At 35.5% G+C, this 17763-nt stretch overlaps 1 protein-coding gene and 1 long non-coding RNA gene across 3 annotated transcripts in view; one reads left to right on the forward strand and one right to left on the reverse strand.

Moving 5' to 3' along the window:
- LOC131949038 (pyrokinin-1 receptor-like) overlaps positions 1–17763 on the forward strand; it is a gene marked incomplete at its 3' end in the record, with an annotated part of 62049 nt that overhangs the window by 10624 nt on the left and 33662 nt on the right. The gene's annotated exons all lie outside the window — the stretch shown is intronic.
- On the reverse strand, positions 1602–6072 carry LOC131949039 (uncharacterized). Of its 2 annotated transcripts, XR_009388108.1 has the most exons (4): positions 5906–6072; positions 4149–4327; positions 3187–3416; positions 1602–3051 (listed from the first exon to the last, which is right to left on the reverse strand). It is a non-coding gene; the product is annotated as an uncharacterized LOC131949039 (long non-coding RNA). The 2 variants fall into 2 exon arrangements; XR_009388107.1 differs by lacking the exon at positions 5906–6072 and having other exon boundaries at positions 4149–4595.

Raw genomic sequence — 17763 nt, forward strand, 5'->3', positions numbered from 1 at the left:
GGATTTGTTTGTTGTTAAAATTGACATCGAAAATTAGCCCACTTCTGATTGCTCTAGAGACCTGAAATTTGGCATGCATGCTACTTTCGCCTAACAATTTCAGATGCAATCATAAAAACTAGCAATTAGAGACCGTAATTAGCTTAATTTAATTACGCCCAAAGGACCATAAAATTGAGGACATGATTTCTAAAGATACCGACAAGACTGGAGGCTTGTTGACACAGTTACTTCGGCCCCAATCGATGTGAGCGCGCTGGCCGTGATCGTATAGTGGTTAGTACTTCGCGTTGTGGCCGCGACAACCCAGGTTCGAATCCTGGTCGCTCAAGATTTTTTTAGTCCGTGTATTTATAAACACTTAGTCAATTCATACTTAATCAAGTCATTAGATAAAGTAGAAAATAAACTATATAAAAAACTTTTTTAAAAACCACGTTTTTCATGTGTAGCAACGGACTAAAAAGGAGAAAATAAAATACTTAAAAAAAACTTTTTAAAAAACCACGTTTTTCTTGTGGACTAAAAAGTAGAAAATAACTATTTACATACATTTGATGACAAAAAACGTGGGTCGGGCAGATGGGTCGGGAAATTTGATGGTGAACGTACCCACGTTTTTTGTCATCAAATGTATGTAAATAGTTATTTTCTACTTTTTAGTCCACAAGAAAAACGTGGTTTTTTAAAAAGTTTTTTTTAAGTATTTTTATAAATGGGGAGAAGAAGAATTGTCCAGTTTCCTTATTGATGTTCCAACCTGAAGATGTACCTTCTAGCTCTATAAAATCTAATTTATTACCGCTTTTCAATGCATCTGCTACTGACATTTTACATTGTATTTCCAATACATCCACAATGTCTTCAACATCACTTCATACTCCCTCCAGTTTATGTGTTGCAAGCATTAAAACATCTAAGTTAAAAGAAATTGAAAATTTGCCCTAATTTTGTAAATCCATCTTCATTTTAAAAAAATGTAAGCCTACCACCATATTGTCAAAATGAAAATAATTATCAATGCATTGTTAATTTTCCATTTAATGACACATCTTCATGTATATCTGAAAATATACCTATTCATACTTTGCCAGTGCCATCTTTAAATTCTACCTTCAGTAATAAAGAAGTAGAATGGAAATTTGATCAAAGGTCTCTTCTAGCTCAAAATGCAATGCTTCAAAAATCTTTAGAGTCAGCTAAGGTAGAAATTAAAGTACTCCAATCTGAATTATTGAAAAAACCTATTTATAGTTGGCTTAATGTGACAGAATCTATACTTAAAATGGAAACTGGTATTTATTCAAAAGATATGTTTATGGTTTTGTGTAACCTTGTTCGCCGTTTTACAGATAACATTCATTATTACTGTGGCTGGAAAGTTAATTTTAACACCATATCCTTAGAGGATCAGATTTTTATCACATTAATGAAACTAAGACAAGACTACACATATCTTCATTTGTCATCTCTTTTTTAATTGCAGCATTAATACTATACGTAACATTTTTCTTACATTTACATACTTAATGCATGAATTGTTATTTAAAAATATTTTAATGAAAACATACCCTAGTATGAATAAAGTAAGAAAAGCTGCACCTTCAAGCTTTTCAGAATATCCCAATTGTAGAATGGTAGTTGACTGCACAGAAGTACAAATTGAAATCCCAAAAGAGATGGATAAGCAAAGAGCAACATATTCCTCTTATAAATCTAAAAACACATTTAAGGTGTTAATTGGCATCTGCCCTAATGGCTACATCTCATTTGTTTCAAATATGCTTCTTGGATCATTATCAGATAAACAAATTTTTCTCAAATCAGGTGTAATAAGGTATTTTCAACCAGGAGATTTAATTTTAGCCGATAAAGGATTTTTGATTCAAAATATACTTCCCCCAGGTGTGTCTGTAAATATCCCTCCTTTTTTAAGTAATCCCCAATTTACAGAGAATGAGATAAAATGTACAAAAAGTATTGCAAGATGTAGGATACATGTAGAGCGTGCAATTCAGCGCATTAAAGTTTTTAAAATATTAACATGCATACCCCACGAGATGAGAACACACATAGATATTGTGTTTCAATTAATTGCTTGTCTTGTTAATCTACAAACTCCTCTAATACAAAAATAATGTTTTAACTTTGTACAAACACACACACACACACACATATATATATATATATATATATATATATATATATATATATATATATATATATATATATATATAGGCCTATATATATATATATATTAGGCTTCATGTATGTATCACTGGTGGCAATTTAAACAAATGCATAATTAAACATACATGAATACATGGTGTACATTTGAACTACATATATAATGCATTGTATTAATCTGAACATTACATACAATTATTTATATGGGAATATTTTTGTATTCATAATTTTTGATAATATACAAGAATCTGCTGAAATAAATTATATTAATTTAAAAAAAAACAGTTGATTAATGTATGACAGATGCACTAAGTTAAATATTATTGCTCAATGAAAGTTACTGTAATACTTATGTACTGTGATTTTATTATTATTTTGATATAATTATGAGCTTATAATTTCATCATAAATACAAATTGTCAATGTGGTAAAGAAAATTGTATGCAATTAACTAATTTTACATACATTAGTATTTTAATTATGTTGTTTGATATAAATAATTATGGCAAATATGAGGGTTTTGTTTCATTGGCCTAATGTTATCTAATATATTTTATTTATTTGGACTTTATTTTAAACATTGATTTTTTTTAAACAATCAATTTCATCAAAATCAAAATTATCTCAAAATCAGTATATTCTAAAATAAAATATCTTAAAATAATGGCAACTTATACTCTTCATCTTGTCTTTCTGGCGTTGAGAAACCAAAAGCAGATCCTAAACAGCATTTTCATAAGTTGTAAATGGGGTTTCTTGGTGAATAAACAAGGCAAAACTGTACAGCAGTCTGTGAACACCTGTTAGCTCCTCCGGGACATTCACATGAAGAAATGTTACTTTCATAGCTTTGTTCAAATGTAACTGAAAAGAAACAAAACTATTAAACATTCCAAAAACACTCAATTACAATTTTGGAGTGTAATAATTTATTCACTTAATTTACTGTACATTTTAAGATGTTTATATATATATATATATATATATATGAATACTTACAGTTACATTTACATTATACATGTTTTTTTTCATGCTTGCACAAGCTAGTAACTGATTCCTTTGTGTAGATATAAAAGACATCACCAGATTTGTAGTGGCATCCCTATTTCTTTACTACATTTAAATTGTCCTTGAAAAATTCCATTAAAGTGGTGATTGCAGCAACCCATAACACAATGTTCATTTACTTGTTATTAATTTTTCTTCAATTTTCATGAAGTTCCATTTACCTGGGAATGAAATATAAAATATTTATGGTTCATCATGTCTGTAATTATATATTTCAAACTATTATACTTATTAAATTTAATATGTAAGTATTATAAGTATATATAATACACAATGATCTATTCTTTCATGTACATTTAACAAAGGATGACAAAAATAAAATCTTTTCACTATGTAAATTGTATGGTTTATGTGTGATCAGGTTGTGCAAGGTACACATTTATTAAATTAATAATCAATGTATATTAGATATATATAATAATATTGTTAAGATTAGTCTGTTTGCTTTTCACAATAATAAGAACAATGCAATCCTGTCAATATTGTGGAAAAAAGCAAAACTGAAGAATAAATAGCTAATTGAATATCACCTTTTTTCATTTTACATGATCACAGTCAACTTTGAGAAAGTAATCTTGATTTTCCCAAGAATTTAAATTGTTACATGTATGTATTATTTTATTATTTGTTTATGATGATGTAATAATTAAGCCATATGAAATTGAAATAGTTTCATTTATATGTTAAACATTTTAAATAAATAATTAGAAAATTGAAAATGTTATGTCATTTATTGTAAAGGACCAGTTAGTTATGTCACTTGAAATAGGGATGATTAATGTATTTACACTTATGGGATGGCGTGGCTGAATATTAGAGCGTTTGGCTGCTAGCCCAAAAGTCTCGAGTTCTGATCTCGGTTTGGACTTGTGTCTGTGCCCTGTAGGACGTACCTGAGAACACTCAGCTCTGATGGGTACTTGACATTGGGGAAAGCAAAAAAAGTGGCTGGGCATAGTGCTGACTACATTATCCCTTCATAATGGCAACTTATACTCTTCATCTTGTATTTCCTGGAACTTGTGTAGGCTTCTTTCTAGAGGTCTATATGCACTGATTTAATTCAGGTAATCTGAAAAATAGATGTTCACACAATATTTCTACTCAGAATTTTCTCTTATAATTATAGTTTACATTTTATACATAATCAAAATTTTAAATAAAATTGAATCTAAAACTAGCCATTAAATCTATAACTACTTTAGGTCAATATATATTGAACATTAAGCCTAGATTCTATTACTAAATCTAAACTCTAGATCTAATAATCAGGGTACAAGGCCTACTAAATAAGTGGATATAGATACATTTTGCTACATTCCATATTAGATCTAGATTGTGGGCTAGAGTAATAAGTGTATGTTACAATATTTACTGACACAAAGTCCTAGACTCTGCCTAGACAAAATTTCTAAATTACTGTGTAGATTGTTACTACAACTCACACTGACACTAGCAATGCTACAGTCACTCTCTATTACACTAGTGAACTCTACAGTCTACATTTACAACTCTACACACCTTTTAGGCCTTGCCTTAGCTTAGACCCCACTAGACTAGACAGACTGAGATAGGTAGTACTAGACTAGAGTAACTAGATAGATTAGATAACTTACAACTAGCTCTCTACTCTACAAACACACACTTACACTAGAATCTAAAATCTAGAACTAGAATTCAATCTAGCTAGACTAGTTAGATTCTAGATCTAGAATCATCTAGTAGATTCTAAAATCTAAATCTAATCACTGTGTACTGAAGTGTACTGTCACTTTTTATTTAGATGGATCAGGGTAAAATCACGATATAGCGTCGGTTATTATTCCGGAACTGTACAGCAGTAAAAAACAGTAAAACCATGGCGTAGTCTGTCGAGCCGTTCCGGAAACCACCGGAAATACTGTAAACCATCATTTATTTGGCGCCATATTATTTTTAATACATAATGTTTTAAAATGTGCAAGGATTGATTTTAGTTGCATTTTAAATACTGTTTTGCTAATTATTTTGTATTTCTAATTATTTTAAGTGTATGTGCTAATTATTGCTGCTACTAAACATTATTCTAGTTATTCTTACTATTTTTAACTTTAGTTAATCTAATCGTCTTATTTACTAACAGAACAAGAGCTGGTTGTCGCAAATCTTCTGCAGGTTTTTTCTGTTTCTTAAAAAAAAAAAAATTAATTACTACACTCGAGTTTATTAATAATATTTAGATTTTCTATCTGTTATTAATTTTCTGTCAATTAAACTGTAAATTAAGTTAAAACATTAATTTAATGCACTTGACTTTATTTTTATTTCACCGGTCAAATAAACTATGGTTTACAGTAACGAATGTTACCGAAACTCAACGAACATTACCCAATAATTTCCGACGCTATATCGTGATTTTACCTGGATCAGTATAGTTAATAAAGTAATAAAGTAGATATAGGCCTACAGATATTATATATTAAGGATCAGGTAGATTTAGATTTTAGATCTAGATCTATTTTTTTGGTAATATTCTGTCATCGAACTAGACGGTCTAGATAAGTGTTTACTACTGTTTACTGTTTACCAAATCGTTCAGTAGGAGTAATGTCCCCTGGGGCTAGGCTTGCTAGGTCTTACATTAACTTTAAAAAATAATTAATTTACTTACCGCCACAAAACTTTTCAGTCAGAATTGAATGCAAATACATTACTTCCCAACCGTACGTACACAATAGACTTGAAATTGTGTATATTTGTTGCATATTGGGAGTTCATGATGAGTTTAAAATGTTGAAGCGAAGTCAAGAAACAAGCAGCCGCCATGTTTTTTTTATCAATGGGAATCATGATAACAAAAATTCATTTAGTTTGGAAAATTTAATCTCTCCCTGGCGGAAGTTTTTCCAAAACTTGGAATGGATTAATGAATTAATATTATTAATTATTTCAAAAAAATATTTCAATAGTTTATCTTGAATTAAAAAATTCAAAACACGTAAAAATCGATACTTAATATTTTGTTTTAATTTTTGACAGCTAAAACATAATTTTAGCGCTTGCCAATTAATTTATATAATTTTTTGAAAAATAGCATGTTATATAGCAAAGTATTACTGCAACACCCAATTAGATCTAGTCTGTTTCGAAAATCTCCGTTTTAATATGTTTGCTATAATGCCGTACTAGAAGAAGTCAGTCGAAATAATATGAAGCATGAAAGCTGTGTATGTGTAATGGTTTCTCGCCCTATGTTTATTTTTATGTTTTTTTGTATTTATATTATTAGTTTTAAATACATTTCTGTTTTATGCTTTGTTATTCTTTATTATGTATTTTTTAAAATAATAATTAAGAGAAGTAATTGCTTTTTATTTGTTTAATGCAAATCTATTAATAGTGCTTAAGAGCACACATATTTGACTATTTAAAAAAAGGGAAATAAGTCATGGAAGTGGTTTGAACGTTTGCGTATCTTTCACGCGATGGATTTATTTTCAAAATAATTTTGCCGACAACAGCATGTTTGATTGTAGGAGAAAGAGGACTCGAGATGGTGTCTATAGAATAAAGATAATCAAACAGCAGCTGCAGTATTCTTTTTACAAAACATCCATCAAGTCAAAAATGCAAGAAGATTTTTTTTTAAACTGTAAAAAAATTGATTATGGTCGGCTGCGGGCCCCTAAACGTCCCGGGCCCCCCCGCAATGCGGGGTCTGGCGGCACTGTAGTTCCGCCCCTGAAGCAAATACCGTTCAACATTACGCGTTGCGGATTCTATATTTTTTTTAAATTATTTGCTTTATTTATAGTTCAGAATAATAAAAAACAAATCGGTAATATCCCCCCCCCCTTTGTGTTAAACTCGTGGCCACCTCACGTGACCATCATGTGACGTCACGTCCTGTTTGATCTCAGTTCGAGTAACCTCAGAAGGTTAACACCACTCATAGGGTTACATTCAGCAGACAACAACAGATGGGCTCGTGACGTGGGGTAAGCTAATCCCTGGCGAGGTCATGGTGACAAAGACCCACATTCACGGCAGCAGTCCCAGAACTACTTTAGTGTCAGACGAAAGGTTTGGCAGAGATCGCTAAATGGTACCAGACATTGGATAATGTACAAGCTGTGTGGCCAAAAGCTAGAGCAAGATGCTGCAGTCTTAATGTTCTTGAATTGAGGTTTGAATCTGTCCTCAAATAAAATTCTCTGGGTCCACACAACACTGATTTACTCCAATCGAAAAAAATTCAAGAATGTTGGACAAATCAGTTCATAAACGTAGCTAGATAAACAGGTGAGCTCTACTTTATCTATCACAAATAGAATCTAGGACTGAAACGCGGAGTTAACTTAGTCCTTCTCGCATTTCGTGTGTTTACTGTAACCATGGTAACAGTCGCCACCAGCCACTCTTCTCCTGGAAAACTCGATGTAGTTCCTGTGTGAACGTGTGTGTAGATCACGTGATTTCCAGGCACGGCGCGACACTCAAACACTCAACTACGTCACTATGTGTAGTCTGGAGCTCGTTAGGGTGGCAGCAAGGCTGGGCGGAGAAAGATCTTTGGGGCGGAGAAAGATCTTTCGGGCGGAGATAGATCTTTGGGGCGGAGAAAGATCTTTGGGGCGGAGAAAGATCTTTGGGGCGGAGATAGATCTTTGGGGCGGAGAAAGATCTTTGGGGCGGAGAAAGATCTTTCGGGCGGAGATAGATCTTTGGGGCGGAGAAAGATCTTTGGGGCGGAGAAAGATCTTTGGGGCGGAGATAGATCTTTGGGGCGGGGAAAGATCTTTGGGGCGGAGATAGATCTTTGGGGCGGAGATAGATCTTTGGGGCGGAGAAAGATCTTTGGGGCGGAGAAAGATCTTTGGGGCGGAGATAGATCTTTGGGGCGGAGAAAGATCTTTGGGGCGGAGATAGATCTTTGGGGCGGAGAAAGATCTTTGGGGCGGAGAAAGATCTTTGGGGCGGAGAAAGATCTTTGGGGCGGAGATAGATCTTTGGGGCGGAGAAAGATCTTTGGGGCGGAGAAAGATCTTTGGGGCGGAGATAGATCTTTGGGGCGGAGAAAGATCTTTGGGGCGGAGAAAGATCTTTGGGGCGGAGAAAGATCTTTGGGGCGGAGATAGATCTTTGGGGCGGAGATAGATCTTTGGGGCGGAGAAAGATCTTTGGGGCGGAGAAAGATCTTTGGGGCGGAGAAAGATCTTTGGGGCGGAGAAAGATCTTTGGGGCGGAGAAAGATCTTTGGGGCGGAGAAAGATCTTTGGGGCGGAGAAAGATCTTTGGGGCGGAGAAAGATCTTTGGGGCGGAGATAGATCTTTGGGGCGGAGATAGATCTTTGGGGCGGAGAAAGATCTTTGGGGCGGAGAAAGATCTTTGGGGCGGAGAAAGATCTTTGGGGCGGAGAAAGATCTTTGGGGCGGAGAAAGATCTTTGGGGCGGAGAAAGATCTTTGGGGTGGAGAAAGATCTCTCGAGGCGGAGAAAGATCTCTCGGGCGGAGAAAGATCTCTCGGGCGGAGAAAGATCTCTCGGGCGGAGAAAGATCTCTCGTGCGACTGTCGTAAGAAACCTATTAGTGAGCAGCCAATGTTTTTGACGTCATAAGGTATTTCCACTAATAGGGTCAACTAATGCCGACTAGTGACGTCACCAACCATTACCACAAATCTGGTCATTAGTCCTAATCTATACCATCGTCTTATGGAGGTAGTTGTTCGGGGTTTTGAGAAAAGGTAATGGCATTTTAGCACCGAACTTTGAATATTTTAGTACAAATAAAGAATCACGTAAATAATTATTCACACACACAAACACAACGAGTGAAAACGGTCATTTTTCGCTTGTCTATGATCAGCCAATGATACAATGATAACCTACACACACAAATATACACACATTTTCACACAAATACACTAAACAGCATTATACACACAAACAACCACACAAATACACTAATCAGCATCATACCACAAACAACCACACAAATACACACTAAAGTGCACATAAATTATTCTAATGGGAATAACCCACCACCACCACCAACACAACCAGAAAACTTAAAACAAACTCTTAACTATCATTTGTCAGTAGGTCTACTGAAGGTCTCTCATTATCTTTCATATGTTTTTAAACAATCAGCTCTTCCTCACAATATCGAAATTTACTTTCTAAAATTGAATTGAAATCATTTTTAAAAAAAAAGTTATTTCAATTTCATTTTCATTCTACTTTAAAAACAGCTATCTTCGTTTAGCCTTATCAGAACTTATTACAAAAATTTGAATATTCTAAACATCTGTGATTATATTCACTGGTATTACTATTACCCCTTGTAAGAGGAAGCATAACAAAATTTAATATTAAGTAGCTGAATATTTTACTGTAACTTAATCGAAAAGTGGATCAAAACAAATATGACCAAAACGATGTTCCATACAAAACCTTATAGCACTACCAACCACTTTAAAGAAATAACAAAGTCGACATTCTGACACCGGCTTGCCGTACATCGTTATACAATTCTTCCCTTCGTTACTGTGCAGAAACCCTTTTTTTCTGCCAACAGGAAATATCTCACTCACGTGAACTTGTATTTGTTTAATCGGCGGGAAATTCCTTCTCAACATAGCCTGACATGCTTCTCCATTGATCGTCTGAATAGGAGACATCTCTCAGACGTTATTTATTTGGTATGCAAGAGTAAGTAAACATGCCGAGTAAGAGTTACGCCGCTTGATTGATATTCTCCATGATGGTTACCTTCCCTTAGTTGCGTCTAGAAAAGTAGCATTTTATTTTCTTAAAACGTTTTATTTATTTTCTAAATTCCAAAATCTGTATAATAAGCTGAAATAGCTACATGATGTCCCTGAAACGAACTTTGCTTTTTTTTTTACTTAGTCGTTTGAAATCAGAAAACGAAGGGTTTAAAAATGAAAGATAACGAAAGTGAAGGAATGTAGATAAGATATTTTTTTTATTATCTCAGTTAATGCAAGCGTTGAGGTGAATATGTTGTCTTATAGTTACGCTGAACTCGGGAGATATAGGGTTATTCTTCACCCCAACCCCCCCCCCCCCCCTCGTCCTCCGTGGATGTAATGAAGCATTTATCAGTAGTATTATATAAGCCTACATTATGCGAGTCGAATTGTCTACTATCTTATATAGTATAATAATTTCAATACTAAATTTATGTTAGATATTAAGTCAGCATCCTCTCGATTCTGAAGCAGCATAATTTAAAATACACAGTCTTAAGCTACTGAGCCTAGATATCCCCCTCCCATCCGTTCCTTTCTTTCACCTCACATTCTCACACGTACACCCCAGATCCCAGCACTCAGCACCCAGCACCTAGCACCAAGCCACACGTAGTAGAGTCAACATCACCGTCATGACAGAAAAAAAAAATGAAAATTTATGTTGGGATTAGCAGATTATCAGAAACATGAAATTTGCATTACTCTAAAAATAAAAAAATAAAATATTCTAGTTTTAATATATTCCTCAAATCCCATGGCTTTAAATAATTTTTAAGGTTTTAAAATTTAAATGACGTCATTTGAATTTCTCGGTTTTTCCCAATGCAATGCTCAGCAAAAATCTTACTCTACCTAATTAAAAGTAGTATGAGTTTATATGCATCTGGTTTGTGTCTTGCTTTACTATTGAATGAATAATCCCACCAAATGAATATCAACCGTTGGTTAATCGATACAGTTCATAGATTAGACCGTGATTACATCATGTAGATCGATCTCTGTACCGATAGGGTCCTCGACAAAATGGCTTTATGATAATGGTCTTCGCTGGTCTGGACGCTCCAATTATACAGAATGACACGAAAAAGCTATCCGACAATTTTCAGAAATTACCACACACACAAAAAACAACCACACAGACCGATGTGGTTTCGATTAAAACTTGTAACCATAACTTTTGTTCATCAATTGCAAGTAATTGATGTAAGTGGATGGGGGGGGGGCATCAGTTATGAATGGGGAACTTTGTAACGAAAATAACTGCAAGAGTCTACTTTGCTAGGTGTTATTGGTTTTTACAAGCTTTTATTTAACTTACTGTCTCTGTCTAGATCGAAACGCCCGAGCGAAAATTTGGGCACTTCTGACAGATTCGGTTCATAGTTGGTACGTGGGTCAAGACATGAAGATAATGCAACATCACATTAAATTTGACTTAATTGGTTGCCTTATTAATCTTTTAATAACTAATTAAAATTTTGTTTAAATTAGTAGGCTGTCTCATGAAACTATTCCGCACTATTATACACGCTTCATCACGTTCATTAGGTTGTAGCCCGTTGTAGTCCATCAATTGTAGCCCCCCCCCCCCCCTCCTCACCGTTGCCTCTACTCCATCTTCCACAACACAACCCCGGATCCTATACTAACCTACCCCCAACTCCTATACTAACCTTACCACCGGCTTCTGCATTAACCTTAGTTCTGGCGCCACCCGATCAATTCTTGACGTCAAGCTTCAGCAGACAGCCGCTCCACGGCTTGAGCCCGACTCAGCCGTAAATCTTACCATCCAGAACCTCACTATGTCCTGGCAATATTTCTACTCTAATAAATCCTGGCTTCACTTCCTGTTGTGTTGCAAGAGTTATGGTCCCTTCCAAATTGCCTTCTGCAATCTTGGAGTTAACATTACGGGACCGACTAGGCCGGCCTTACGTAAAAAGTGAATGGTTTTATGTAGCTGACATAGACGATATAGTCTATTGAATGATTGACTGATTTTTACATAGATGGTTTATTGTAGTAAATCCTTCCAGCAAGAACCGATTATATGCGTTTTCTATTGCCTAAAACGACATATTCATCTTAAGACAGTGTAATAGAAAGGTCTGCTCAATAGGAATTATATAAATAAATATGCAAAATCTGTTTACTATAAAGATGTATACCTTTTCTAACTGTAGCTGCTGCTAAAGCTATATTCCCCATGTACCTCCCGAAAAAGAGTTAAATGTACGAGAAATCCTGGCGTTTTTTAACAACACCGCTGAGCTTCCGTTCACTCTATCTCAACATGACCCGACCCACGAAAGACCCTACCGTATTACACGAATCCTCACTCTCTAACTCCGCAAGTCATTATATAATCAAACAATTTACTTCAGCTTATTTCCTTTATGTATTAAATCTTATCCGCCAGCTTACTTTAGGCCTTCGTCCAGGGGCGGAACTACAGTGCCGCCAGACCCCGCAATGCGGGGGGGCCCAGACCAATTAGGGGCCCAAAAATCCTGGCTAAATTTAAAAAAAAAAAATAAAAAAAAAAAAAAATTAGGTGGAGGTCGAGTTATCTTTCTTCTACAGTTACAAACAAACACGATAGTCGGCAAACGTCTTTGAGAAAAATGCACTGACTATAGCTCGAGAGACCGCCAGACATATAGATAACTTCAAAGACGAAGCATCTGAAATTTGACTGTGCCGGTACGCTTTGAAATCGGGCTGGGGAAATGTTGCGGCGAGGCGACTATCCTGGTCTTCTAGACGATCGGAAAAAGTCGGCACTATTGATGTAGATGTTTATCGGCGCTTTCTTGTCCCCTTCCCTTCCCAACTCTCTCCCCCCCCCTCCCCCTACCCCTCACTTCTACCCCTCACCACACCCTTACTCTTACAATAAGATGTAATGCATAGATTAACGAACCGTCTATGTACTGTAAACTGACCACTTCTGCACATTTTGTTAAAGCCACTAGTCAGTAGTTGTTCATTTACCTGATGAACAGGGGCGGAACTACAGTCCCGCCAGACCCCGCAATGCGCGGGGGGGGGGGGGGGGGGAAGGCCGTTTAGGGGCCCACGGCTGACCAAAATTATTTTTTTTTAAATTTTGAATTTAATTTTTGCCTTAATATTTGGTTTGTAAAAGAAAAACACTGTAGCTGCGGTACGATTATCTATATTTTACAGTCACTATACCACGCTCTTCCGCAAAAGATAAAATCCATTACACAAACTACAGTGTAAAATATAGGCAACTCTTCAAATTTTGAATGACTTCTTTGACTCGTTGCCCCCCCCCCCCTCCCTTTGATAGCTAAATAGAGGACACGTAACTATTTGACCGATCCTCCAAAGTATACTGTGGCAGATGGGGCAGGGGATGGGGACCAAAAAGGGGGTTAAAAAATTGTCGACAAATTCTTTACATATTTAAAACAGTTATTTATAGTTGTATTTTTTAACCATCGTCAAGGCCGAGTTCTATTTCCCTACAATCAAACACACGCTGTCGCCGGCAAAATTCTTTTTAAAAAAACAACAAAGTCCATAGCACGAAAAGCCGCTACATATGAAGTGGGTTTTCAATACTTTCATGATGCGCGGTGCTTACTTGCGGCATTGGTAGGGGACCCGAAATCCATTGTACATTTTTCAATGTTAATATGTGTTTGTGATAGTGGTTGAATTTGTATCCTGTACTATCTTGTATCGTACAAATAATTTAAAAAAAAAATAATATAATACTAGAAACTTCAGTTTTATATACGTTTACTTGTTTTTGATTTTACAAGAAATACAGTAAACTTTTAAGGCCTATACTTCAAATTATCTCCCCTGAGTAAGTTTTACAATGGGCGATGCTGGCGTACATAGATCAAGGCGTTTTGTTGTCCCTTTCAAGTTTTTTTTCCCGAGCCGACCCCTATCCCATCCCTCTTTCTCAACCTCACAAGTATCGAGTAGATCAATGTATCGTTTATGAACTACTTCCTAACCGTACGATTCACCACTTCAGCACATTTTGTCAGACACTAGACAGCACTAGATCTAGTCAACACATATTAATTTACTTTCATAGTATTAGGCACATCTAATTCACAAAACAGGGCAGGTAAGATTATTTTTTATATAATTATTTAGAAATTAATTAGAACGTTTAGAATTAATTGAACATTATTAATAGTCATTGAGGTGGGGGTGTGTGAGGGTCTGGCTTTTTGTTAATCCCCCCTCCCCTAAATCAGAAGGTTATCCAACGCGTGACCTGGCCACATACAGTTGTACATGTGAAAAACATTTTTCTCTCTATTATTATTATGCATTACTGCATCATTCACCCAATCGCCATGAAAACTTGGGAAGCTGTTGAGTACAGCCCCGCAAAGGTTTCTGTCATAGGCCTAACATTTGTACATATTGGAGTGGGGAATCCTAACGGAAATATGTGATTTAGCGCCCCGTGATCCTGCATAAGCGGATGAGGTTACTACTTGAATACAACTGGCGTCAGTGTCATCCTGAGCGCATCACATATGAGCAAGTTGGCCCCCACAGACAGTCGTTTAAAAGTTCCCACAACACTAGGAATAAGTCTCGCTACTAGATCTACACTCGATGACTAAATCTAATTAGGTCTCGCACCAATGTTTCTTCCAGGGTAGACTGTTTTCGGGGGAGGGGAGGGGGGGGGAGCTCTGCCGGAAGAAACAATGTGTCACACCCATCACCCGTGCAGTAATGTAACCGGTAGCTCCAAGAGCCCCGTGACTCCCTGACACCTGGGCCGTCGCCGAGGGATTTACAGCATGCCTTGGCGTGTCTAGTTGGTAGTGTGGACAAACCCGCGCCCTAAGATCCAAGAAATGAACTGTCGACATTGTTAACATTTAATTCAACTTCTGGAAAACAGGGCACACGGTTAGTAACGTTTTGATGAAAGCCTCAGTTTGGTGTGTTGGACTAGATTTAGAAAGGGGCCAGCTCGTGTGTTGGAAAACCTCTGATTTATTCGTGTACCAGATGGACTTTTTTTTAAATTGAGAGCGAACCTTGTTTTATATATATATATATATATATATATATATATATATATATATATATATATATATATATATATATATATATATATATATATATATATATATGGGGGGCCCAAAAAAATTTTTTGCGGGGTGGCCCATTTTTTCTAGTTCCGCCACTGCCTTCGTCTAATACTTTGCTAAAATTTGAAGTAAAAACAAAACGACTTCAAAGAGTTCATTATAATTTCCATATTTACACTTCATTTGTTTTTGTACTCGTTTTTGTACTCTCTAATGGTCTGCTAATAACCTCCGGGGCACATGAACTACAAGTTTAGAACCGCTGTGCTAGATAACCTCATAGTTCCACCTACTGTCTACGTACCACCATATATAAGATAATATTGGTGGGTTTTTTAAACACGGTGATGTTTGATATGGTGGGTTATTTTTAATATGGGAAGGTGGTGATGTTTTAATTGAATGTATTTTGTCTGTTTGAAAATGACGTCATTGCCTAGCAACGTTGAGTGAAATATCCACTTAAGAACTTCAGATGAAACTTTGTTTATAAATACAACGTAAGCTTAATCCTATATGGATTACGTCAGGGAAGCACGCTATACACGACTCAAAACTCTACAGAAATATCCGCATTTAATCTAAAAACCCAGTTTTTCAAAAACCATCTTTGAACATAGAATGGCTGTGTCCCCTGCTCATTAGCTTCAAAAGATATTTTATTTTCAGTCGGCTGGTCAAGCGAGCTAACAGTGGGTCGTTAAGTTCTTTCAGACTGTATTTTACCTTTCATCACCTCCCCCTGTTTTTTTCTAAGTCTTCTTGACAATTTTAACGGTTCAATTTTTTAAAATTTATTTTAAAGTTATGTAAAGCTTTAAGGTTTGTGTTATGGGTGGTAGTTAAATTATGTACATGTATAATAGACAAGCCGTGTAAAAACGTTTGACGTTTTAAGTTGAGAAGTGGGCATGGACTTGAGATTAGAGTACTTACAGTAACTGGACCATTGTTTATATGATTAGCGCGTGAATTTACGTGTGACGTTTCTTAGTTAAGCCCTCTGATATTTACGTAATTATGTCTGTAGTGTTAGAGATGATTTTATCCAATAATTTCTTCGTTGATATTTTCTGTGATATTGTATCTGATTTTGTATGTGGTTATGTATATACTATAGTCTTTGATTTCGTCTGCAATTGTGTCTGCAGGAATTAATACGTGCCTAACCATGTGATTTTTTCTTTCTGAAATGTATCTGCTCATACGATACGTCTCTCTGAAATGTATCTGCTCATACGATACATCTCTCTGAAAATGTATCTGCTCATAGAATACATCTCTCTGAAAATATATCTGCTCATAGGATGCATCTCTGTGAAAATGTATCTGCTCATACGATATATCGCATTGAAAATGTATCAGCTCATACGATACATCTCTCTGAAAATGTATCTGCTCATACGATACATCTCTCTGAAAATGTATCTGCTTATACGATACATTTCTGGAAATGTATCTGCTTATACGATACATCTCTCTGGAAATGTATCTGCTCATACGATACATCTCCCTGAAAATGTATCCGGCGTATTTACCTGTCTTCGAGATTATACCTCCTCAGATCAAAGTCCTCTTTATATCGGTGTCTATTTATTCGGGCAAATTCCTACTTTAAAAAACACCCAATATCAAACAGAGTCCTTGAAGATACTTAATACATCTCACCTTAGAGGTAAGTGCAACTTACACGCTGAAAGACTCATTGATAAAAAGCTAATTTACAAGTCATTTTGTATCTAAGTTTCTTCGGCTTCTTTAACTAATTAACTAGCGCTAAGTGCAAGTCATGACGTCATGTGACTATAAATAGCCAGGTTTAGGTGAAACAATTTTCGTTTTGAAAACATGAACACTATTTGTATATTGTCAAGACAGAGCTATTGCATGAAATAGAGAGTAGAATTTAATATTCACGATAGTGTATCGTTTTGTTTGTGTGACATAGAATATAAAAATAGAAAGGGTAATTTAATTTCTTTACAAAAACAACAGTCTGATGAAATTAACTGCACGTTGTACTGATACACATTTCGCCAAATGAAAGAAGACCTTTATGGATGTTTCTGGTAGAATTGTGGGAAGTAATTTCAGAAGATAAAGTCCCAAGGTAATTTTGTTTTTGTTGAAAGACGTTTTTCGTTAAAATGTGCGAGGGAAATTGGCTTGGCGTCATTTTTAGATAAAAAAAAAGATTTAAATTCTCATGAGGGGGAGTTATTACAGTGAAGGCGATGTAGTTTGTTGCGATATTAAAGGTTTATTATGGAAATGTGTCGACTCATTGCCCAGTTAGCGTTGTGTTTATAGCTGATAAATTAAGTCAACTTTCTCATAGTTTTTCTAACACGTTGTGAAGCCACGTTATTTCTTCACTACTTGTCTCACACAAATAAATAAATAATTAGACAACTCTAAAATGTATCTCATATCAAGAACATAAGATCAGAGACGGATAAATTTGAGTTAATCTATTAAAGACATATTGAACTGATGTCTTCTATTAGAGACATATTGACCTAATTATTCTATTAGAGACAGATTGACTTAATTATAGTATTGGAGGCAGATTGACCTAATTATTCTAGTAGAGATAGATTGACCTAATGTATTCGATTCTTGCTCCCGTCCTTTGGTCTAAT

Source organism: Physella acuta, unplaced genomic scaffold (genome assembly GCF_028476545.2).
Source record: "Physella acuta isolate Inbredline_101_S28 unplaced genomic scaffold, ASM2847654v3 ptg000670l, whole genome shotgun sequence".
Lineage (NCBI taxonomy): Eukaryota > Metazoa > Mollusca > Gastropoda > Physidae > Physella > Physella acuta.